Raw genomic sequence first — 22,169 nt, 5'->3', positions numbered from 1 at the left:
TCGGACAGCTCAAACTTGCCACGATTCGTGTGGAAAAAATTCCGTTCCGGTACCGGGAATCGAACCCGGGCCTCCTGGGTGAAAGCCAGGTATCCTAGCCACTAGACCACACCGGATGTGGACGTTTCGTTTGACCGTTCGTACGGTCGCTTGTCGCATTTCGTGTCGAGTGCCGCGTCGGCGCCCCTCTCTCTTTGCGAGCATCTTTGCACATACTGACTGGCAAGGCGCGCACCTCAAACGTCGCAGAGCAATGCTTTTGGCTTCATGCTCTGCTGGGAGAAGAGGAAAAGGGAAGCTGTAAGTAGCAATAACAGGAAGTAAACATTTTCCCGCTGAAGCGTTGAAACGTTGTGGATAACAAACAAGAAATACGTTGGCGCCCTAGCAACAGCACCACCATCAGTCACAGAAAGTTAAATGCCCCGGGTGAGGATCGAACTCACGACCTTAAGATTATGAGACTTACGCGCTGCCTACTGCGCTACCGAGGCACGGGTGCACCGCTTGTCCTGGAAACTGGGTAAATACCGTACCCAATATTAGACGTAGAGACACTGTACTTCCTGGATAACGTGTTCTGTTGCTACACGTGCACTGCCGGCCCAGTTGATTGCGGTGCTGCTGCAGCTGTTGCAACGATAGGCAGCACTCCTTGTCGTTAAAGTTCAGAGCCTCGGAGGCACCCGGACCCAGCAACTTGTGAGGCCAGGCCGACGCTAGTCTGTAGAACATGATGCGAGCGTCCTAGTGGGGACCCGCGAGTGCTGCGTTCTCGGCCCTTCTCAAGGGAAATCCAGCTACACATTCTTGTGGATCGTGCATCTCAAGCGCTCAAGCCACGCGGCAGCATCATCGCGGGAAAAGCAAAATGATGCATCGACCGGGAATCGAACCCGGGCCGCCCGCGTGGCAGGCGAGCATTCTACCACTGAACCACCGATGCTGGGGCCAGCGGTAACTTGACGCTGCTTCCCGAGCAGATGTCTCAAGGGAAAGTGGGACTGCCGTCAAGCGCCGTAGCATTCTGTGGGAAAGATGCTGCAGACGCTGAATCCTGCACTGCACTGCTTAAAAATGCCGCCAGAACGCGGTCCTCTGCGTACTCTTGCGTCGCCGGCGCCCAACTCTTGCCAAAGGATGCGAAATGTGCGCGGATACGCTGTCCGAATGCGTCTGGATGTGCTCCCCTAGCCTGCCTCGAAATGCGCCTGCCAGGTACGATCACCTTCGGCCGCTGCCGACTGGCGGGAAGCCGACACAGCGCGGACGCGCGGCGCTCGCTTGTGCGGTGGTGGTGTAATGGTCAGCATAGTTGCCTTCCAAGCAGTTGATCCGGGTTCGATTCCCGGCCACCGCAGCAGGTTTTTAATTTCGCGTATGAGTACTTTTGCCACGCGCTCTTAAATTATTGTTTTTTCGCGCTCTTACTCGCTGCATACCAGCCCTTAGTGTGTCTCGACTTGTCTCGTGTCTCGACTTGTCTCGACTTTGCTCAGCTGACGCTCTCAAATCGGCCTTTATCAAAACGACAAGCACGAGAAACGACTGAGAGAGGTAAGGAGAGGCGAGGCGATGGACACACAGCACGCCCCCTTCATTTCACGGTGGCGTCTCCCTGACCGAATCGGGCTGTAGCTCCGAAAACAAAGGAGAAACAAAAATAGGAAGTAAAAGTGCAAATAGTGCCCTGTGTTCCCATGCGCTCACCCGCCCAAGTACTGACAAGGGCCAAAGTTGTTACGCATCGGCAATCGGACATTTTCTTTCATTTTCTCTTTATCGGTTGAGAACCAGTGTATTCAAGATATTATGGCCATTGCCGAGTGAATGCTGTAGCGCTTCCCGACGAGTCGGGTTCGGATCCTCTGTCAACTTCCACGCAGGGTGATGATCTTTTGGTCATCACACTCGCCAGCTGAAATCGGCGCTGCCTTTTCGTAGTAGTAAAAGAGTAGTGGCCCGTGGGGGGATCGAACCCACGACCTTCGCGTTATTAGCACGACGCTCTAACCAACTGAGCTAACGGGCCTCGGCAGATGCAGTTGCTCAGCCCTACGCTGGAAACAGGTGGCATGAAGCCATACACCATTTCTATGGTCGTCGTGTGTCTGCTTCCCTAGTCTATATTCTGCTGACGGTCACGAAACAGTAGCTATATTGCGAGCAGGACGGCAAACGGCTGCTCGGACAGCTCAAACTTGCCACGATTCGTGTGGAAAAAATTCCGTTCCGGTACCGGGAATCGAACCCGGGCCTCCTGGGTGAAAGCCAGGTATCCTAGCCACTAGACCACACCGGATGTGGACGTTTCGTTTGACCGTTCGTACGGTCGCTTGTCGCATTTCGTGTCGAGTGCCGCGTCGGCGCCCCTCTCTCTTTGCGAGCATCTTTGCACATACTGACTGGCAAGGCGCGCACCTCAAACGTCGCAGAGCAATGCTTTTGGCTTCATGCTCTGCTGGGAGAAGAGGAAAAGGGAAGCTGTAAGTAGCAATAACAGGAAGTAAACATTTTCCCGCTGAAGCGTTGAAACGTTGTGGATAACAAACAAGAAATACGTTGGCGCCCTAGCAACAGCACCACCATCAGTCACAGAAAGTTAAATGCCCCGGGTGAGGATCGAACTCACGACCTTAAGATTATGAGACTTACGCGCTGCCTACTGCGCTACCGAGGCACGGGTGCACCGCTTGTCCTGGAAACTGGGTAAATACCGTACCCAATATTAGACGTAGAGACACTGTACTTCCTGGATAACGTGTTCTGTTGCTACACGTGCACTGCCGGCCCAGTTGATTGCGGTGCTGCTGCAGCTGTTGCAACGATAGGCAGCACTCCTTGTCGTTAAAGTTCAGAGCCTCGGAGGCACCCGGACCCAGCAACTTGTGAGGCCAGGCCGACGCTAGTCTGTAGAACATGATGCGAGCGTCCTAGTGGGGACCCGCGAGTGCTGCGTTCTCGGCCCTTCTCAAGGGAAATCCAGCTACACATTCTTGTGGATCGTGCATCTCAAGCGCTCAAGCCACGCGGCAGCATCATCGCGGGAAAAGCAAAATGATGCATCGACCGGGAATCGAACCCGGGCCGCCCGCGTGGCAGGCGAGCATTCTACCACTGAACCACCGATGCTGGGGCCAGCGGTAACTTGACGCTGCTTCCCGAGCAGATGTCTCAAGGGAAAGTGGGACTGCCGTCAAGCGCCGTAGCATTCTGTGGGAAAGATGCTGCAGACGCTGAATCCTGCACTGCACTGCTTAAAAATGCCGCCAGAACGCGGTCCTCTGCGTACTCTTGCGTCGCCGGCGCCCAACTCTTGCCAAAGGATGCGAAATGTGCGCGGATACGCTGTCCGAATGCGTCTGGATGTGCTCCCCTAGCCTGCCTCGAAATGCGCCTGCCAGGTACGATCACCTTCGGCCGCTGCCGACTGGCGGGAAGCCGACACAGCGCGGACGCGCGGCGCTCGCTTGTGCGGTGGTGGTGTAATGGTCAGCATAGTTGCCTTCCAAGCAGTTGATCCGGGTTCGATTCCCGGCCACCGCAGCAGGTTTTTAATTTCGCGTATGAGTACTTTTGCCACGCGCTCTTAAATTATTGTTTTTTCGCGCTCTTACTCGCTGCATACCAGCCCTTAGTGTGTCTCGACTTGTCTCGTGTCTCGACTTGTCTCGACTTTGCTCAGCTGACGCTCTCAAATCGGCCTTTATCAAAACGACAAGCACGAGAAACGACTGAGAGAGGTAAGGAGAGGCGAGGCGATGGACACACAGCACGCCCCCTTCATTTCACGGTGGCGTCTCCCTGACCGAATCGGGCTGTAGCTCCGAAAACAAAGGAGAAACAAAAATAGGAAGTAAAAGTGCAAATAGTGCCCTGTGTTCCCATGCGCTCACCCGCCCAAGTACTGACAAGGGCCAAAGTTGTTACGCATCGGCAATCGGACATTTTCTTTCATTTTCTCTTTATCGGTTGAGAACCAGTGTATTCAAGATATTATGGCCATTGCCGAGTGAATGCTGTAGCGCTTCCCGACGAGTCGGGTTCGGATCCTCTGTCAACTTCCACGCAGGGTGATGATCTTTTGGTCATCACACTCGCCAGCTGAAATCGGCGCTGCCTTTTCGTAGTAGTAAAAGAGTAGTGGCCCGTGGGGGGATCGAACCCACGACCTTCGCGTTATTAGCACGACGCTCTAACCAACTGAGCTAACGGGCCTCGGCGGATGCAGTTGCTCAGCCCTACGCTGGAAACAGGTGGCATGAAGCCATACACCATTTCTATGGTCGTCGTGTGTCTGCTTCCCTAGTCTATATTCTGCTGACGGTCACGAAACAGTAGCTATATTGCGAGCAGGACGGCAAACGGCTGCTCGGACAGCTCAAACTTGCCACGATTCGTGTGGAAAAAATTCCGTTCCGGTACCGGGAATCGAACCCGGGCCTCCTGGGTGAAAGCCAGGTATCCTAGCCACTAGACCACACCGGATGCGGCCGTTTCATTCGACCGTTCGTACGGTCGCTTGTCGCATTGTCGCTCTCTTTGCGAGCATCTTTGCACATACTGACTGGCAAGGCGCGCACCTCAAACGTCGCAGAGCAATGCTTTTGGCTTCATGCTCTGCTGGGAGAAGAGGAAAAGGGAAGCTGTAAGTAGCAATAACAGGAAGTAAACATTTTCCCGCTGAAGCGTTGAAACGTTGTGGATAACAAACAAGAAATACGTTGGCGCCCTAGCAACAGCACCACCATCAGTCACAGAAAGTTAAATGCCCCGGGTGAGGATCGAACTCACGACCTTAAGATTATGAGACTTACGCGCTGCCTACTGCGCTACCGAGGCACGGGTGCACCGCTTGTCCTGGAAACTGGGTAAATACCGTACCCAATATTAGACGTAGAGACACTGTACTTCCTGGATAACGTGTTCTGTTGCTACACGTGCACTGCCGGCCCAGTTGATTGCGGTGCTGCTGCAGCTGTTGCAACGATAGGCAGCACTCCTTGTCGTTAAAGTTCAGAGCCTCGGAGGCACCCGGACCCAGCAACTTGTGAGGCCAGGCCGACGCTAGTCTGTAGAACATGATGCGAGCGTCCTAGTGGGGACCCGCGAGTGCTGCGTTCTCGGCCCTTCTCAAGGGAAATCCAGCTACACATTCTTGTGGATCGTGCATCTCAAGCGCTCAAGCCACGCGGCAGCATCATCGCGGGAAAAGCAAAATGATGCATCGACCGGGAATCGAACCCGGGCCGCCCGCGTGGCAGGCGAGCATTCTACCACTGAACCACCGATGCTGGGGCCAGCGGTAACTTGACGCTGCTTCCCGAGCAGATGTCTCAAGGGAAAGTGGGACTGCCGTCAAGCGCCGTAGCATTCTGTGGGAAAGATGCTGCAGACGCTGAATCCTGCACTGCACTGCTTAAAAATGCCGCCAGAACGCGGTCCTCTGCGTACTCTTGCGTCGCCGGCGCCCAACTCTTGCCAAAGGATGCGAAATGTGCGCGGATACGCTGTCCGAATGCGTCTGGATGTGCTCCCCTAGCCTGCCTCGAAATGCGCCTGCCAGGTACGATCACCTTCGGCCGCTGCCGACTGGCGGGAAGCCGACACAGCGCGGACGCGCGGCGCTCGCTTGTGCGGTGGTGGTGTAATGGTCAGCATAGTTGCCTTCCAAGCAGTTGATCCGGGTTCGATTCCCGGCCACCGCAGCAGGTTTTTAATTTCGCGTATGAGTACTTTTGCCACGCGCTCTTAAATTATTGTTTTTTCGCGCTCTTACTCGCTGCATACCAGCCCTTAGTGTGTCTCGACTTGTCTCGTGTCTCGACTTGTCTCGACTTTGCTCAGCTGACGCTCTCAAATCGGCCTTTATCAAAACGACAAGCACGAGAAACGACTGAGAGAGGTAAGGAGAGGCGAGGCGATGGACACACAGCACGCCCCCTTCATTTCACGGTGGCGTCTCCCTGACCGAATCGGGCTGTAGCTCCGAAAACAAAGGAGAAACAAAAATAGGAAGTAAAAGTGCAAATAGTGCCCTGTGTTCCCATGCGCTCACCCGCCCAAGTACTGACAAGGGCCAAAGTTGTTACGCATCGGCAATCGGACATTTTCTTTCATTTTCTCTTTATCGGTTGAGAACCAGTGTATTCAAGATATTATGGCCATTGCCGAGTGAATGCTGTAGCGCTTCCCGACGAGTCGGGTTCGGATCCTCTGTCAACTTCCACGCAGGGTGATGATCTTTTGGTCATCACACTCGCCAGCTGAAATCGGCGCTGCCTTTTCGTAGTAGTAAAAGAGTAGTGGCCCGTGGGGGGATCGAACCCACGACCTTCGCGTTATTAGCACGACGCTCTAACCAACTGAGCTAACGGGCCTCGGCGGATGCAGTTGCTCAGCCCTACGCTGGAAACAGGTGGCATGAAGCCATACACCATTTCTATGGTCGTCGTGTGTCTGCTTCCCTAGTCTATATTCTGCTGACGGTCACGAAACAGTAGCTATATTGCGAGCAGGACGGCAAACGGCTGCTCGGACAGCTCAAACTTGCCACGATTCGTGTGGAAAAAATTCCGTTCCGGTACCGGGAATCGAACCCGGGCCTCCTGGGTGAAAGCCAGGTATCCTAGCCACTAGACCACACCGGATGCGGCCGTTTCATTCGACCGTTCGTACGGTCGCTTGTCGCATTGTCGCTCTCTTTGCGAGCATCTTTGCACATACTGACTGGCAAGGCGCGCACCTCAAACGTCGCAGAGCAATGCTTTTGGCTTCATGCTCTGCTGGGAGAAGAGGAAAAGGGAAGCTGTAAGTAGCAATAACAGGAAGTAAACATTTTCCCGCTGAAGCGTTGAAACGTTGTGGATAACAAACAAGAAATACGTTGGCGCCCTAGCAACAGCACCACCATCAGTCACAGAAAGTTAAATGCCCCGGGTGAGGATCGAACTCACGACCTTAAGATTATGAGACTTACGCGCTGCCTACTGCGCTACCGAGGCACGGGTGCACCGCTTGTCCTGGAAACTGGGTAAATACCGTACCCAATATTAGACGTAGAGACACTGTACTTCCTGGATAACGTGTTCTGTTGCTACACGTGCACTGCCGGCCCAGTTGATTGCGGTGCTGCTGCAGCTGTTGCAACGATAGGCAGCACTCCTTGTCGTTAAAGTTCAGAGCCTCGGAGGCACCCGGACCCAGCAACTTGTGAGGCCAGGCCGACGCTAGTCTGTAGAACATGATGCGAGCGTCCTAGTGGGGACCCGCGAGTGCTGCGTTCTCGGTCCTTCTCAAGGGAAATCCAGCTACACATTCTTGTGGATCGTGCATCTCAAGCGCTCAAGCCACGCGGCAGCATCATCGCGGGAAAAGCAAAATGATGCATCGGCCGGGAATCGAACCCGGGCCGCCCGCGTGGCAGGCGAGCATTCTACCACCGAACCACCGATGCTGGGGCCAGCGGTAACTTGACGCTGCTTCCCGAGCAGATGTCTCAAGGGAAAGTGGGACTGCCGTCAAGCGCCGTAGCATTCTGTGGGAAAGATGCTGCAGACGCTGAATCCTGCACTGCACTGCTTAAAAATGCCGCCAGAACGCGGTCCTCTGCGTACTCTTGCGTCGCCGGCGCCCAACTCTTGCCAAAGGATGCGAAATGTGCGCGGATACGCTGTCCGAATGCGTCTGGATGTGCTCCCCTAGCCTGCCTCGAAATGCGCCTGCCAGGTACGATCACCTTCGGCCGCTGCCGACTGGCGGGAAGCCGACACAGCGCGGACGCGCGGCGCTCGCTTGTGCGGTGGTGGTGTAATGGTCAGCATAGTTGCCTTCCAAGCAGTTGATCCGGGTTCGATTCCCGGCCACCGCAGCAGGCTTTTAATTTCGCGTATGAGTACTTTTGCCACGCGCTCTTAAATTATTGTTTTTTCGCGCTCTTACTCGCTGCATACCAGCCCTTAGTGTGTCTCGACTTGTCTCGTGTCTCGACTTGTCTCGACTTTGCTCAGCTGACGCGAGAGCTGACGCTCTCAAATCGGCCTTTATCAAAACGACAAGCACGAGAAACGACTGAGAGAGGTAAGGAGAGGCGAGGCGATGGACACACAGCACGCCCCCTTCATTTCACGGTGGCGTCTCCCTGACCGAATCGGGCTGTAGCTCCGAAAACAAAGGAGAAACAAAAATAGGAAGTAAAAGTGCAAATAGTGCCCTGTGTTCCCATGCGCTCACCCGCCCAAGTACTGACAAGGGCCAAAGTTGTTACGCATCGGCAATCGGACATTTTCTTTCATTTTCTCTTTATCGGTTGAGAACCAGTGTATTCAAGATATTATGGCCATTGCCGAGTGAATGCTGTAGCGCTTCCCGACGAGTCGGGTTCGGATCCTCTGTCAACTTCCACGCAGGGTGATGATCTTTTGGTCATCACACTCGCCAGCTGAAATCGGCGCTGCCTTTTCGTAGTAGTAAAAGAGTAGTGGCCCGTGGGGGGATCGAACCCACGACCTTCGCGTTATTAGCACGACGCTCTAACCAACTGAGCTAACGGGCCTCGGCAGATGCAGTTGCTCAGCCCTACGCTGGAAACAGGTGGCATGAAGCCATACACCATTTCTATGGTCGTCGTGTGTCTGCTTCCCTAGTCTATATTCTGCTGACGGTCACGAAACAGTAGCTATATTGCGAGCAGGACGGCAAACGGCTGCTCGGACAGCTCAAACTTGCCACGATTCGTGTGGAAAAAATTCCGTTCCGGTACCGGGAATCGAACCCGGGCCTCCTGGGTGAAAGCCAGGTATCCTAGCCACTAGACCACACCGGATGTGGACGTTTCGTTTGACCGTTCGTACGGTCGCTTGTCGCATTTCGTGTCGAGTGCCGCGTCGGCGCCCCTCTCTCTTTGCGAGCATCTTTGCACATACTGACTGGCAAGGCGCGCACCTCAAACGTCGCAGAGCAATGCTTTTGGCTTCATGCTCTGCTGGGAGAAGAGGAAAAGGGAAGCTGTAAGTAGCAATAACAGGAAGTAAACATTTTCCCGCTGAAGCGTTGAAACGTTGTGGATAACAAACAAGAAATACGTTGGCGCCCTAGCAACAGCACCACCATCAGTCACAGAAAGTTAAATGCCCCGGGTGAGGATCGAACTCACGACCTTAAGATTATGAGACTTACGCGCTGCCTACTGCGCTACCGAGGCACGGGTGCACCGCTTGTCCTGGAAACTGGGTAAATACCGTACCCAATATTAGACGTAGAGACACTGTACTTCCTGGATAACGTGTTCTGTTGCTACACGTGCACTGCCGGCCCAGTTGATTGCGGTGCTGCTGCAGCTGTTGCAACGATAGGCAGCACTCCTTGTCGTTAAAGTTCAGAGCCTCGGAGGCACCCGGACCCAGCAACTTGTGAGGCCAGGCCGACGCTAGTCTGTAGAACATGATGCGAGCGTCCTAGTGGGGACCCGCGAGTGCTGCGTTCTCGGCCCTTCTCAAGGGAAATCCAGCTACACATTCTTGTGGATCGTGCATCTCAAGCGCTCAAGCCACGCGGCAGCATCATCGCGGGAAAAGCAAAATGATGCATCGACCGGGAATCGAACCCGGGCCGCCCGCGTGGCAGGCGAGCATTCTACCACTGAACCACCGATGCTGGGGCCAGCGGTAACTTGACGCTGCTTCCCGAGCAGATGTCTCAAGGGAAAGTGGGACTGCCGTCAAGCGCCGTAGCATTCTGTGGGAAAGATGCTGCAGACGCTGAATCCTGCACTGCACTGCTTAAAAATGCCGCCAGAACGCGGTCCTCTGCGTACTCTTGCGTCGCCGGCGCCCAACTCTTGCCAAAGGATGCGAAATGTGCGCGGATACGCTGTCCGAATGCGTCTGGATGTGCTCCCCTAGCCTGCCTCGAAATGCGCCTGCCAGGTACGATCACCTTCGGCCGCTGCCGACTGGCGGGAAGCCGACACAGCGCGGACGCGCGGCGCTCGCTTGTGCGGTGGTGGTGTAATGGTCAGCATAGTTGCCTTCCAAGCAGTTGATCCGGGTTCGATTCCCGGCCACCGCAGCAGGTTTTTAATTTCGCGTATGAGTACTTTTGCCACGCGCTCTTAAATTATTGTTTTTTCGCGCTCTTACTCGCTGCATACCAGCCCTTAGTGTGTCTCGACTTGTCTCGTGTCTCGACTTGTCTCGACTTTGCTCAGCTGACGCTCTCAAATCGGCCTTTATCAAAACGACAAGCACGAGAAACGACTGAGAGAGGTAAGGAGAGGCGAGGCGATGGACACACAGCACGCCCCCTTCATTTCACGGTGGCGTCTCCCTGACCGAATCGGGCTGTAGCTCCGAAAACAAAGGAGAAACAAAAATAGGAAGTAAAAGTGCAAATAGTGCCCTGTGTTCCCATGCGCTCACCCGCCCAAGTACTGACAAGGGCCAAAGTTGTTACGCATCGGCAATCGGACATTTTCTTTCATTTTCTCTTTATCGGTTGAGAACCAGTGTATTCAAGATATTATGGCCATTGCCGAGTGAATGCTGTAGCGCTTCCCGACGAGTCGGGTTCGGATCCTCTGTCAACTTCCACGCAGGGTGATGATCTTTTGGTCATCACACTCGCCAGCTGAAATCGGCGCTGCCTTTTCGTAGTAGTAAAAGAGTAGTGGCCCGTGGGGGGATCGAACCCACGACCTTCGCGTTATTAGCACGACGCTCTAACCAACTGAGCTAACGGGCCTCGGCGGATGCAGTTGCTCAGCCCTACGCTGGAAACAGGTGGCATGAAGCCATACACCATTTCTATGGTCGTCGTGTGTCTGCTTCCCTAGTCTATATTCTGCTGACGGTCACGAAACAGTAGCTATATTGCGAGCAGGACGGCAAACGGCTGCTCGGACAGCTCAAACTTGCCACGATTCGTGTGGAAAAAATTCCGTTCCGGTACCGGGAATCGAACCCGGGCCTCCTGGGTGAAAGCCAGGTATCCTAGCCACTAGACCACACCGGATGCGGCCGTTTCATTCGACCGTTCGTACGGTCGCTTGTCGCATTGTCGCTCTCTTTGCGAGCATCTTTGCACATACTGACTGGCAAGGCGCGCACCTCAAACGTCGCAGAGCAATGCTTTTGGCTTCATGCTCTGCTGGGAGAAGAGGAAAAGGGAAGCTGTAAGTAGCAATAACAGGAAGTAAACATTTTCCCGCTGAAGCGTTGAAACGTTGTGGATAACAAACAAGAAATACGTTGGCGCCCTAGCAACAGCACCACCATCAGTCACAGAAAATTAAATGCCCCGGGTGAGGATCGAACTCACGACCTTAAGATTATGAGACTTACGCGCTGCCTACTGCGCTACCGAGGCACGGGTGCACCGCTTGTCCTGGAAACTGGGTAAATACCGTACCCAATATTAGACGTAGAGACACTGTACTTCCTGGATAACGTGTTCTGTTGCTACACGTGCACTGCCGGCCCAGTTGATTGCGGTGCTGCTGCAGCTGTTGCAACGATAGGCAGCACTCCTTGTCGTTAAAGTTCAGAGCCTCGGAGGCACCCGGACCCAGCAACTTGTGAGGCCAGGCCGACGCTAGTCTGTAGAACATGATGCGAGCGTCCTAGTGGGGACCCGCGAGTGCTGCGTTCTCGGTCCTTCTCAAGGGAAATCCAGCTACACATTCTTGTAGATCGTGCATCTCAAGCGCTCAAGCCACGCGGCAGCATCATCGCGGGAAAAGCAAAATGATGCATCGGCCGGGAATCGAACCCGGGCCGCCCGCGTGGCAGGCGAGCATTCTACCACTTTTTTTTTTGTTTTTTGTTTTTTTTTTTTTTTTTTGCTTTTTTTAAAATTTGTTTTTAAGGGCCTCCCAACTCCCCTTATAGCCCTCCTTACTCTCACCAAAATATGCCTTCTTCGGCGAGCTTCATCGCTATATTTGCTGGACTGTCGAACTTCGTGGAACAGAGGAATAACTTAAAACAAAATCATCTTCTGCTCAGATGGGGTGGTGTCTTCTTCCACAGAAAAATGAGGAACTAAGAATAATTTTATCGCGGAATTCGTGGACGGTCTTCTTTCCTCCGCTGGTTTAACTCTTCTGCGCGTAGTTCAACTAAAATCGTATTCCGCTTAAAAGGAAAATATTCTCCCTCCTGACTAACGTCAGTCACTCCGATGTAGCAGAGAGTTGTTACAAAACAGGTGTCAACGCAGCACAACAGCACAACATGAGAGTTTATGTCGATGTGTGCATCACACGAAAGAAACAGAAACCACAGGAAAGTAATAAAATGAAATCACGACAGTCCGGGAACAGAAATTAAGAGACTGTATCTTCTAAAATACCCATGAAGTCTTGTAAACAAAATAAAATTCCTCAAAATTAAAAGGACACTCCTCTCTTGGAGATAAAACCAGAACGACCCGTAGTGAGGTTGTGGCACAAGTCACCAACCATAACACAACTAAAACAAATAAAAGAAGGAAAAAGAAATTAAAGGTGGAACGCGTCAGCTCAGTAAATCTCAGTTCAAGGTGTTTGCCGCAGTTCCATTTCATAGCCGTAATCCAAGGCCGCCTTCAAAAAATTCGCAAACAGTTCGCGAAATTGAACGCAATCCTTCAGTGTCATATACTGGGCCCACAAATAATCCAGGTAAATCACAGTATCAGTGACGGCCATATCGATAAGGGCATAAATCGTATGCCCTAAGATCCAGACAGTGGTGTTATTTTTCGTCCGCGGGAAAGCTTTGAAGTTAGGCACTATCACACGACGAACAGTCACAAGGTGAGGAGGCGTTCTATTAATGCGGGCGACCATTCGTTGACACAGCCGCCATACCGTCGACACCGATGCACACTCAAAACGATGTTCCCGTGTGTCCACAGCACCACATCTACCACAGTTGGCAGAGGGAAGGAGATGAATGTCGGCAAGCCGCTGGTTCGTCGCTAGGGTGTTGTTGACGATCTTAAACCAGAGCGCACTCACGTCCGACGGCAACACCGGGTTGTTGATGTTTGCCCACACGTTCACCCATTCCACTGTGGGGTTCCGGAACACCAGTTTATGACGCGGAGGTTGTCCAGTCAGGGCAACGTAGAGTCCGCGGGCGGTCCTGTGTCTGTCGGTAGCCGTTGACAGAGCGTAGCTCCTCGTTAAAAAGTACTCCCGTATGTAGGACATCTTATACGGGATGGCCGCGAGAGAGACGGGCGCCGCTTCAGAGTGTGGGCGGTAGAGCTCCAGGAGTGCCGCGGTGGTTCCTGCCGGGTTGTCGGACTGCAGGGTGGCTGTCCGGTGGACGAGCAGCGCGCCGCATTTGCGTGGAACGTCGGTGAAACCGAGGCCGCCCAGCTGCCTGTCGATGACACAGGTCGAAGCCTTGACTTTAAAAATTTCATGCCGCCACAGGAGCCAGTAGACTGCCTGCGAAATCGCCCTCCCGATCGGCTTCGGAACACTAAGCAGTTGGGCGATGTACCACGCATTCGATAAGATGAATGTGTTAATGACAGCCACACGTTGATGTAAGTTGAGTCGGCGACCTGAGTGGCTGCGACATAGGGCCTTCACAGTGCCAAGAATTCGCCTCCAGTTTAAAACTTGCATTTTTTGTGGGCACGCTACAATGTCGAGTCCTAAAATTTTGTGGGTGCGCACAACACGGAACCAGTCCTGTTCAGCTGACAGTCCCCGCCGACCCAGTGGTACCAATACAGTTTTCCGCGTATTCAGAACGGCGCCAAAGGCACGTTCGTACAGTATCAGAACATCGCGAACTCTGTCCAAGTCATGTGCCCGCCCCATGAAAAGTCCCACGTCGTCAGCATAGGCAGCACATTTGAGAGAGACGTGACAGACCTGGACACCTTCAATGATTCGACCGACTGCGCGCAAAAACGGGTCGAGCGTAATGACAAATAGGAGCATTGATAAAGGACAGCCCTGTCTGACGGATGTTGTAATAGGAATGGGCGGCGACTGCCAACCATTGATGACAATTACCGACGTCGCCGACGTTAAAAGATTCCGTATAGCATCGAGAAAGTGGCCGCCGAACCCCAGTTTTGTCATGACGGACAGAAGATAATCGTGCCCGATACGGTCGAATGCATTGGCAAAGTCGATGGAGAGAATGCCAGCGGACAGGTCATTAATGGCTGCGTACGCGACCACGTCTCGGTATGAAGCCGCAGCTTGAAAAATGCTACGGCGTTGCACACCACACGACTGAAAGGGACTGATTATCTTGTCCATGACCACATTGAGTTTCGTTGCGAGGCATCGTGCCGCCAGTTTATAATCTGCATTTAAAAGTGTGATAGGGCGTAATGCCTCAACACGGCATGCTGTCGGTGTCTTCGGAATTAATACAATACGCCCTTCAACGAACTTCGAAGGGACAGCAGCACCACGAACAATTTCATTTATCATGATCGTCAATGTCTCACCGAAAATATCCCAATAAGCCAGGTAAAATTCTATGGGAAGACCATCTGGACCTGGAGACTTCCCTCGACGACACGAACGCAACACGTCTTTCACATCGTCCCGTGACAACATCTCATCCAGTTACTGACGGTCAGATTCGGAGATGACAGTATCCAATTCATCTAACAGAAAGGAACGTGCGACATCATCGGCAGCTGTCCGTCCGAACAATCTCTTAAAGTGGTCGGAGACGTGGGGAACGACCTCATGCTTGGCCGTGAGACGAGCACCAGTGTCCGTGATGAGGGCGGTAATGTCTTTCCTTCGCGCCAACCGTTTCTCGCGTACCAAGTGGTAAAGCGTTGGCACTTCGTCAATGGTCTCACACTGCGGTCGGCTCCTTACCAGAATAGCTTGTGGCTTGTGGAGGTGATGATGGAGTATCTTGCTTTTAATTCTATTCAAACGTGCGCGTAAGTTTTGATCTGGCGCCACGGGCGCATCAAGCGCATCTTGGAGGCACTGCTGATAAAAGGCAATGGTGCGCCTCTCCCAAAACGACGCCTCCCTTGCATAGCGCATCGCAACACTGGGCAACTGCGGTTTGGCTAAGTCGACCCACCATTGTAAGACCGTGGCATAACTTCCCCGTTTTTCAGAACAAAGCTGCCACACGTTCTGAATCTCGCAACGTAAACTGCCGTCAGAGAGATGACGGGTATTGAGTTTCCAAACACGGGAAGGTGGCGCCTGCCTATTCGCCAGTAATTGCACGTCACACACAACACCGCAGTGATCACTAAAAGCGACGGGATGTACCGCAACCCTCCGAAGATAGGTTTGAAGTGGCCGCGACACATATATGCGATCAATTCTGCTGGCACCGTTCGCATAAAAATGCGTGTATTGCGTCGTGGCAGGATGAAAATGACGCCAAACATCGATCAAGTCATTGGTCACAATTAGTTGGGAAAATTCCTGGCACATGGTAGCCGTGGGAAATTGATCGGCCGCGGCAGTAACACAGTTAAAATCGCCGCCAACTACTACATTGCGGGTCGACGCAAAGAATGGAACCACATCTTGATTAAAAAAAAACAGAACGAGCACGTTTATGGTCAGTGCCACTCGGTGCGTATATATTAATAAATGTGACATCCTGGATCGGACACGTAAGTAAGAGGCCATTCGGTAAAAATTGAACGTTAGTTGGTTGCAATACAGTTTTATAAAGAACAGCGGTGCCACAAGTACCGTCAACGTTAATGTTATAGATGACGTCGTAACCAGGGACGTTATTGAAGCGCTTAACGGTGACTTCTTGGAGCAATGCAACGTCATAGCCTCCCAAAGTTAAAAAGGCTATAAAACTTGCTATTTTATGCGCAGCCATGATGCGATTTACATTGAGTGATAAAACTGAGAAGATCTTTAGATGTTGACGAGCGGCAGCCATGTAAAACACAGACACTCAAGTATGAGCAAGAAAAATGAGAAACGGAAGACGCAGATGCAGCGTCTTAAGCACACCAAGAAAACTGTCAAGAAGCACTGCAACGCATTACGTAACTCGTGGACAATACTATGCAGAAAACTACTGTCAGCGTGCAGGAACAGCGTAACATAACATCGCAGGTAAACGGGGCACGAATTGCAGCAGGTCCGCCGAAAGCCGCTAATGGGATCCAGGGTCGTCCTCCTCCTGCTTCCACCAGGGCGTCTCCGTAGGTCGGTCGGTCTGTTGGGCGCGACCGACAGCGGTGTCTGTGTACGTGGCCTCGTCCGCCTGTGTTGTTGCTGTACCGGCGGCCGACGTCGCCGAATGCCTGCGCGTGCGCTGCGGCAGCTGTTCGCTACTTCGCTCGCTTTTGCGCTTCGCAGCATGCGCACCCTGTTCGCGTGCCGTATTTAAGAACACCTTGAGATGTGCAGTTTGTTCCCTTATACGCTCCTGGCGCGCAGAGCTGTCAGAGGCAGGGGGATAGGTTTTCTGAACTTCACTCTCACTGCCACTCTCTGATACAGGGGTGCACGGTAAATCATCTGACTGCTGACTCCTAGTACCCTTATTTTTCTTTTTCTTTGTACGCCCTTTCCTCGGTGCCAGGGGAACCTCTTCAGGCGGAGGAGGCGGTGGTAAGGAGGTGTCCATCTCTTCCGAAATAGCAGCTGGTGTATTATCCGAAACATCTGGGACCTCCTTAGCATCTGAATCCGATTCTACCACAACCGAGGACAAAATGGGAGCGTCCTCCATTCGATCCTGTGGCGCGTCTACAGTAACATTCACCTCACTTGGTACGTCCTCAGCACGAATGGGTTCGGCAGGTCGGGGTTGTGATACAGTGCCCGCTACTATTTCACTCATTAGTGGCACAAAGTGGCCGCCAGTAGCCGCAGCATCACTACGTGGGAGCTGCACGGGTCGTCTACGGGTAGAATCAACACGTAAATGCTCAGTGGAATGACAAATTGAGCATGTGGGTGGCTGGCCGATATAAGTCACTTGAGCCCTACAGCCCGCAATCATAACGTAAGATGGAATGTGTTTCTTCAAGTCAATGCGGACACTACGCACGCCACTATTAACCTGGTACCGGTACGCACTAGACCACTTTTCGTTAACTACCGACAAGACAATGCCGTACTGAGTGAGAGCACGTGCAATTAAATCATTGCCGCATTCAGGGGGCACATTAAATACCCGAACCGTTCTAACACCATAACCCGAGGGCACAATCTGCACATCACTGACTGTGCCATCGACATGCCTAAATTTACGCACTCCGCCAAATTTTTCAACAAATTTTTCACAGATGTCGCCGGAAAAGAACTTCAAAAATAGCGAATATTGCGCGAAATCCAATTGAAAAGTGTCTACTAGATCTTCCGGAATTTTCAAATCTTCGAATATAAATTCGTGGATTTCAAAAGCGGTGGGCCGCAAAGCATTTCTATCGAACACAAACTGTGCAGTGTTTGCCCTAGTAATTGTCGACATGGTACTCACGATGAAGAAACTTGAACACGTGGACCTCGAAGCACTCGCTGTGCGCCGCCCCGCGATGTAAACAAAGCCGCAACCGCTCCGCTGCTCCGCGCGATGTGCGCGGATACGCTGTCCGAATGCGTCTGGTTGTGCTCCCGTATCCTACCTCGAAATGCGCCTGCCAGGTACGATCACCTTCGGCCGCTGGCGACAGGCGCGAAGCCGACACAACGCGGAGGCGGGGCGCTCGCTTGTGCGGTGGTGGTGTAATGGTCAGCATTGTTGCCTTCCAAGCAGTTGATCCGGGTCCGATTCCCGGCCACCGCAGCAGGCTTTTAATTTTGCATTTGAGTAGGCTTTTAATTTTGCATATGAGTACTTTTGCCACGCGTCCTTAAATTAATGTTAGCTTCCACCTCTTATTCGCTATTAATGTTAGCTTCCACCTCTTATTCGCTGCAGACCAGCCTATAGATAGTGTGTCTCGACGTATGCTCAGCTGACGCTCTCCAGTCGGCCTATATCAAAACGACAAGCACGAGAAACGACTGAGAGAGGCAAGGAGAGGCATGGCGGTGGACACACAGCACGCCCCTTCATTTCACGGTGGCGGCTCCCTGACTGACTCGGGCTGCAGCTGCGAAAACAAAGGAGAAAGAAAAATAGGAAGCAAAATTGCCAACAGTACCCTGTGTTCCCACGCGCTCACCCGCCCAAGCTCTGACAAGGGCCAAAGTTGTTACACATCGGCAATCGGACATTTTCTTACATTTTCTCTTTGCCGTTTGAGAACCAGTGTGTTCAACATATTGTGGCCATTGCCGAGCGAATGCTGTAGCGCTTTGCTTCCCAACAAGTCGGGTTCGGATCCTCTGTCAACTTCCACGCAGGGTGATGATCTTTTGGTCATCACACTCGCCAGCTGAAATCGGCGCTGCCGTTTCGTATTGGTAAAAGCGTACTGGCCCGTGGGGGGATCGAACCCACGACCTTCGCGTTATTAGCACGACGCTCTAACCAACTGAGCTAACGGGCCTGGCCACGGGCGGTTGCTCAGCCCTACGCTGGAAACACGAGGCATGAAGCCACACGCCACTGCTAGGGTCATCGTGCTTCTGCTTCGCTCGTCTATGTTCCGCTGGCGGTCACGAAACAGTAGCTGTATTGCGAGCTGGACGGGAAACGGTAGCTCTGACAGCTGAAACTTGTCGCGATTCGTGTGGAAAAAATTCCGTTCCGGTACCGGGAATCGAACACGGGCCTCCTGGGTGAAAGCCAGGTATCCTAGCTAGTGTTTTTTTTTTTTTTTTTTTTTTTCGGCCTCCATCCTCCCGTTATAGCCCGTCACTTGCACTCGCCAAAATTGCCTTCATCGGCTAGCTTCAGTAGCTGTAATTGTAAGGAACTAAATGTCTCCTCATGAGACGCAAATGAAAATACTTCTTGATTGGTAGCCCTGACTCGCCGTAGGTGTACGTGGGGAATTTCAGCAGACTGGTGGCTTCAAAGTTTGTCTTCTCGTTGAATAGCTATTGCTGATGTATTCCGTTGTCTAACATTCGTTTTTTCGTCCATCTCTCAAGTGTTATTCCTGTTTGAGCTGCTCTTAACTCCGAAGCCCCGGCCACCAAAGTCTCCATGACATCCTACCAGGGTACCTTTTAGGTTTTCTAACATAAAAAAAATAAAGGAATAGAAGTGTCGCCCCATTAGTATGGCAAATGCTATGAAAAAAACCATAAAGATTTTTGCAATATAGTGACTCTATGTCAACGTTCGTAATAAAAAACAAGCATAGTTTTCTCTATATTTCGTCGTTCGTAGTAGTGTCTGGTGTTCCATCGTTAAATGTATCCAATATTCTTCTGTACTCTTCTCTTTCTCGGATAGTATGTAGTATACAGTCTGGCCCTTTAGCCAATTGACGGCACGTCGTTTTGTATTGGGATAGGGAACTTCGTCAGGGTTGAGTAGGCGTGTCGGTGTTATCGTTCTTGGTGACGTTCGCAGTATGCTTGCGAGTTTCCGTGTGCAGAGGGACCATATGTCCTGTACAGCGTCGCAAGTAAATCTATGCTCGTCTGTGTCGACTAAGTGACATCTGATACAATTCGGTGTTTCGGCCAGGTGAATCTTGTGTAACCTCGAATTGGTCGGAAATTTCCTATTGACTGCCATGTACCAAGTTGAGCGAACTGTAGATGAAAGAAGCGGGTCGTGAATGTTCTCCCAGACTTGTTTCCAGTTATAACCTCGACATTTATCCTCCACTATATTGCGTGGTGTACTTTCCGTCAATGTGGCGTAAATCGCTTTGACTTTGTGTCGGTTTGCCTCTGGAATTCATCGTTGTATGTAGCTAAGTTCTAGTATGAAATACCTGAAGTGACAGAGCGAGTTCAGAATGTGTTTTACATCTACAGGTGGGTCCAGATTGGGAGGCACTATTTCATTCAAAATGTGAGCCGTCAATGTGTTAGGTGATCTGTGCCACTGTTTGTATGTTTGACTAACATACAAGGCTTTTGCTTTGAGGTAGACATCCGTCAAATTGAGGCCTCCCTTCCAAACTGGTAGGGTGAGGGTTTCATACTTTACTTTAAATATCTGACCCCTGGTAACAAAGTGGCCAAGCGCCGCTAACATTTGCTGTGCCATAGTCTTTGGTAATGGCAGTACTTGGGCAACGTAATTTACTTTGGAAATTATGTAGGTGTTAACTAAAGCCACTCTTTGAATGGCATTTAGAGCTCGCAGGCTATGTTGCCGTATGCCAGCGCGCATTTTTGCCAGCAGTTTTCGATAGTTCAAGGCAGCCGTGCGGCGGACATTGCGTGTGTATTCAATCCCGAGGCAGGTGATCGTTTCCAAGCTTCTTATTCTTTCAACAGCACCGAGTTCTAGTCCGCGTCCAATGTGCATTAAGCCTGACTTGTGACGGTTGAGTTTCGCCCCCGATGCAGCTTCATACGTTGTTAGAATGTGGAAAGCTTTCTCTAAGTCCTCGTCTTTCGTTATTACAAAACTGACATCATCTGCGTAAGCCTGGCAAATAATCTTCTGACCATGAATGAGCAGCCCTGGAAGGTCTTGCGTCAGGGAGTACAAGAATGGCTCGAGTGCTATGGCAAACAATGCCATCGACATTGGGCAGCCCTGTCGTACTGAACTGGCGATACTGATCGGCCTGCTTAAGCGTCCATTTACATTGATTTGCGACGTACCATTCATCAGGAGGGTTTTAACAGTATCAGTGATTTTCTGAGGAAAATGCATGGCGTCCATGGTGCGTAGGAGATAGGAGTGGTTCACCCTGTCAAAGGCCTTTTCAAAGTCGAGGGACACAAGGGCACTTGGGATGTCACAGGCTTCGGCAATCGCCATGAGATCTCTATATGCAGTTAAAGTGTGGAAAATATTTCTATTTGGTCCAACGCACGTTTGGTAGTCGCCGGTAACGCTGGTAATGACTGAATTTAATCGTTGCATAATGACACGTGCGAAAATTTTATAGTCAGTGTTAAGCAATGTTAAAGGCCGGAGATTCTCTACAGTTTTGCCTCCTGGAGTTTTTGGTACTAGCACCACTATCCCTTTACAAAAATCTTTCAAGCTATCATTTCGAATGTTCATAATATCATTACAGACCAGAGTCAACTTACTAATTAACTGTCGCCTAAATGTGTGATAAAACTCGGCAGGTAATCCGTCAGGACCAGGCGATTTATTTCTTGGGCTTCTGAGAATGGCGTCTGCCACTTCATCCTCGAGTATGTCTGAGGCGAGTTCTGCCGCCTGTTCCGGACTAAGTCTCCCCCACGCCCTGTCCGTAAGGACTGCCTGCGCTGCCACATCTATTGGTTTTTCAGCTAGTAACGCCGTAAAATGGTTATAAATTTCTTCGTGAATAGCAGTTTGTGTGTCGAAAAGGCGACCGTCTGCAGTTTTTAGCTCAGTCAGTATTTTCCTGTTTCGTCTTTTTTGCTCTTGTATAACGTGGTACATGGATGTTGTCTCCTCCCGCACTGCATTTTGCAGGCGTGTTCTCACTTGATAGCCTTCAGATTGTCGTCGCGTCAGTGTTAGGAGTGTCGCCTTGATTCTTTTGATCTGCATGTGATTGGCCACTACTGTATTATCGTCGGTATAAAGTTCTCGTAGGCACTGAAAATAGAATTCTATTGTGGTCCTCTGCCAGGCGTATTTCTCGCGAGAGTAACACTTCATCGCTTTTATTAGAGCTGGCTTTGCACATTTTAACCACCACGAGAAAGCCGAATTGTACAGTGGAAATTTCCTTTCACAATCTGCCCATGTGTGTTGGAAGACGGTGTGGCACCCTGGATCTGATAAATGGGAAACATTCAGTTTCCACGGGCCTCTCGCTCTATATGTACCCTGTTTTTCCATATTTATGGTACAGATATATGCTACATGGTCAGAGAATATAAGCGGCCATCGCTCCGCTTGCAATATATGGTTTCGTAAATTGGAAGTTGCATAAATTCTGTCAATGCGGCTGGCAGAATGGCTGGTGACGTGGGTAAAACCGGGCATGTCGCCGTGTTTAAGTTCCCACGTGTCGAGTAGGTTTAATTCTCGAACAATGTCCAGAAGTTCTATGGAAGTGTTAAAATGTGGCGTTTGGTCTTTGGGTTTCAGTACACAGTTGAAATCACCGGCAAATACGACTTGGCCTGTGCGGGTTGTAAAAAGCGGCACTATCTCTTCCTTAAAAAA

General features: G+C 51.5%; 29 non-coding genes across 29 annotated transcripts; 6 read left to right on the top strand and 23 right to left on the bottom strand.

Moving 5' to 3' along the window:
* Positions 1-44: 44 nt before the first annotated feature.
* Trnae-uuc (transfer RNA glutamic acid (anticodon UUC)) lies at positions 45-116 on the bottom strand. The gene has a single exon. It is a non-coding gene; the product is annotated as a tRNA-Glu (tRNA).
* A 305-nt stretch (positions 117-421) lies between these two features.
* Positions 422-494, bottom strand: Trnam-cau (transfer RNA methionine (anticodon CAU)). The gene has a single exon. It is a non-coding gene; the product is annotated as a tRNA-Met (tRNA).
* A 381-nt stretch (positions 495-875) lies between these two features.
* Positions 876-946, bottom strand: Trnag-gcc (transfer RNA glycine (anticodon GCC)). Its single transcript has one exon. It is a non-coding gene; the product is annotated as a tRNA-Gly (tRNA).
* A 342-nt stretch (positions 947-1,288) lies between these two features.
* Trnag-ucc (transfer RNA glycine (anticodon UCC)) lies at positions 1,289-1,360 on the top strand. The gene has a single exon. It is a non-coding gene; the product is annotated as a tRNA-Gly (tRNA).
* A 598-nt stretch (positions 1,361-1,958) lies between these two features.
* Positions 1,959-2,032, bottom strand: Trnai-aau (transfer RNA isoleucine (anticodon AAU)). The gene has a single exon. It is a non-coding gene; the product is annotated as a tRNA-Ile (tRNA).
* A 198-nt stretch (positions 2,033-2,230) lies between these two features.
* Positions 2,231-2,302, bottom strand: Trnae-uuc (transfer RNA glutamic acid (anticodon UUC)). Its single transcript has one exon. It is a non-coding gene; the product is annotated as a tRNA-Glu (tRNA).
* Positions 2,303-2,607: 305 nt separating this feature from the next.
* Positions 2,608-2,680, bottom strand: Trnam-cau (transfer RNA methionine (anticodon CAU)). The gene has a single exon. It is a non-coding gene; the product is annotated as a tRNA-Met (tRNA).
* A 381-nt stretch (positions 2,681-3,061) lies between these two features.
* Positions 3,062-3,132, bottom strand: Trnag-gcc (transfer RNA glycine (anticodon GCC)). The gene has a single exon. It is a non-coding gene; the product is annotated as a tRNA-Gly (tRNA).
* A 342-nt stretch (positions 3,133-3,474) lies between these two features.
* Positions 3,475-3,546, top strand: Trnag-ucc (transfer RNA glycine (anticodon UCC)). The gene has a single exon. It is a non-coding gene; the product is annotated as a tRNA-Gly (tRNA).
* Positions 3,547-4,144: 598 nt separating this feature from the next.
* Trnai-aau (transfer RNA isoleucine (anticodon AAU)) lies at positions 4,145-4,218 on the bottom strand. The gene has a single exon. It is a non-coding gene; the product is annotated as a tRNA-Ile (tRNA).
* Positions 4,219-4,416: 198 nt separating this feature from the next.
* On the bottom strand, positions 4,417-4,488 carry Trnae-uuc (transfer RNA glutamic acid (anticodon UUC)). Its single transcript has one exon. It is a non-coding gene; the product is annotated as a tRNA-Glu (tRNA).
* A 281-nt stretch (positions 4,489-4,769) lies between these two features.
* Positions 4,770-4,842, bottom strand: Trnam-cau (transfer RNA methionine (anticodon CAU)). The gene has a single exon. It is a non-coding gene; the product is annotated as a tRNA-Met (tRNA).
* Positions 4,843-5,223: 381 nt separating this feature from the next.
* Trnag-gcc (transfer RNA glycine (anticodon GCC)) lies at positions 5,224-5,294 on the bottom strand. Its single transcript has one exon. It is a non-coding gene; the product is annotated as a tRNA-Gly (tRNA).
* A 342-nt stretch (positions 5,295-5,636) lies between these two features.
* Trnag-ucc (transfer RNA glycine (anticodon UCC)) lies at positions 5,637-5,708 on the top strand. Its single transcript has one exon. It is a non-coding gene; the product is annotated as a tRNA-Gly (tRNA).
* A 598-nt stretch (positions 5,709-6,306) lies between these two features.
* On the bottom strand, positions 6,307-6,380 carry Trnai-aau (transfer RNA isoleucine (anticodon AAU)). Its single transcript has one exon. It is a non-coding gene; the product is annotated as a tRNA-Ile (tRNA).
* A 198-nt stretch (positions 6,381-6,578) lies between these two features.
* On the bottom strand, positions 6,579-6,650 carry Trnae-uuc (transfer RNA glutamic acid (anticodon UUC)). The gene has a single exon. It is a non-coding gene; the product is annotated as a tRNA-Glu (tRNA).
* A 281-nt stretch (positions 6,651-6,931) lies between these two features.
* Trnam-cau (transfer RNA methionine (anticodon CAU)) lies at positions 6,932-7,004 on the bottom strand. Its single transcript has one exon. It is a non-coding gene; the product is annotated as a tRNA-Met (tRNA).
* Positions 7,005-7,385: 381 nt separating this feature from the next.
* Positions 7,386-7,456, bottom strand: Trnag-gcc (transfer RNA glycine (anticodon GCC)). The gene has a single exon. It is a non-coding gene; the product is annotated as a tRNA-Gly (tRNA).
* Positions 7,457-7,798: 342 nt separating this feature from the next.
* Trnag-ucc (transfer RNA glycine (anticodon UCC)) lies at positions 7,799-7,870 on the top strand. Its single transcript has one exon. It is a non-coding gene; the product is annotated as a tRNA-Gly (tRNA).
* A 610-nt stretch (positions 7,871-8,480) lies between these two features.
* Positions 8,481-8,554, bottom strand: Trnai-aau (transfer RNA isoleucine (anticodon AAU)). Its single transcript has one exon. It is a non-coding gene; the product is annotated as a tRNA-Ile (tRNA).
* A 198-nt stretch (positions 8,555-8,752) lies between these two features.
* Positions 8,753-8,824, bottom strand: Trnae-uuc (transfer RNA glutamic acid (anticodon UUC)). The gene has a single exon. It is a non-coding gene; the product is annotated as a tRNA-Glu (tRNA).
* Positions 8,825-9,129: 305 nt separating this feature from the next.
* On the bottom strand, positions 9,130-9,202 carry Trnam-cau (transfer RNA methionine (anticodon CAU)). The gene has a single exon. It is a non-coding gene; the product is annotated as a tRNA-Met (tRNA).
* A 381-nt stretch (positions 9,203-9,583) lies between these two features.
* On the bottom strand, positions 9,584-9,654 carry Trnag-gcc (transfer RNA glycine (anticodon GCC)). Its single transcript has one exon. It is a non-coding gene; the product is annotated as a tRNA-Gly (tRNA).
* A 342-nt stretch (positions 9,655-9,996) lies between these two features.
* Positions 9,997-10,068, top strand: Trnag-ucc (transfer RNA glycine (anticodon UCC)). The gene has a single exon. It is a non-coding gene; the product is annotated as a tRNA-Gly (tRNA).
* A 598-nt stretch (positions 10,069-10,666) lies between these two features.
* Positions 10,667-10,740, bottom strand: Trnai-aau (transfer RNA isoleucine (anticodon AAU)). Its single transcript has one exon. It is a non-coding gene; the product is annotated as a tRNA-Ile (tRNA).
* A 198-nt stretch (positions 10,741-10,938) lies between these two features.
* Positions 10,939-11,010, bottom strand: Trnae-uuc (transfer RNA glutamic acid (anticodon UUC)). Its single transcript has one exon. It is a non-coding gene; the product is annotated as a tRNA-Glu (tRNA).
* A 281-nt stretch (positions 11,011-11,291) lies between these two features.
* On the bottom strand, positions 11,292-11,364 carry Trnam-cau (transfer RNA methionine (anticodon CAU)). The gene has a single exon. It is a non-coding gene; the product is annotated as a tRNA-Met (tRNA).
* Positions 11,365-17,684: 6,320 nt separating this feature from the next.
* On the top strand, positions 17,685-17,756 carry Trnag-ucc (transfer RNA glycine (anticodon UCC)). The gene has a single exon. It is a non-coding gene; the product is annotated as a tRNA-Gly (tRNA).
* Positions 17,757-18,391: 635 nt separating this feature from the next.
* On the bottom strand, positions 18,392-18,465 carry Trnai-aau (transfer RNA isoleucine (anticodon AAU)). The gene has a single exon. It is a non-coding gene; the product is annotated as a tRNA-Ile (tRNA).
* Positions 18,466-22,169: the final 3,704 nt, after the last annotated feature.

Source organism: Schistocerca serialis, chromosome 2 (genome assembly GCF_023864345.2).
Source record: "Schistocerca serialis cubense isolate TAMUIC-IGC-003099 chromosome 2, iqSchSeri2.2, whole genome shotgun sequence".
Taxonomy (NCBI): Eukaryota; Metazoa; Arthropoda; class Insecta; order Orthoptera; family Acrididae; genus Schistocerca; species Schistocerca serialis.
Note: the sequence above shows the minus strand (reverse complement) of the source record. Positions and strands in the feature narration are given on the sequence as shown.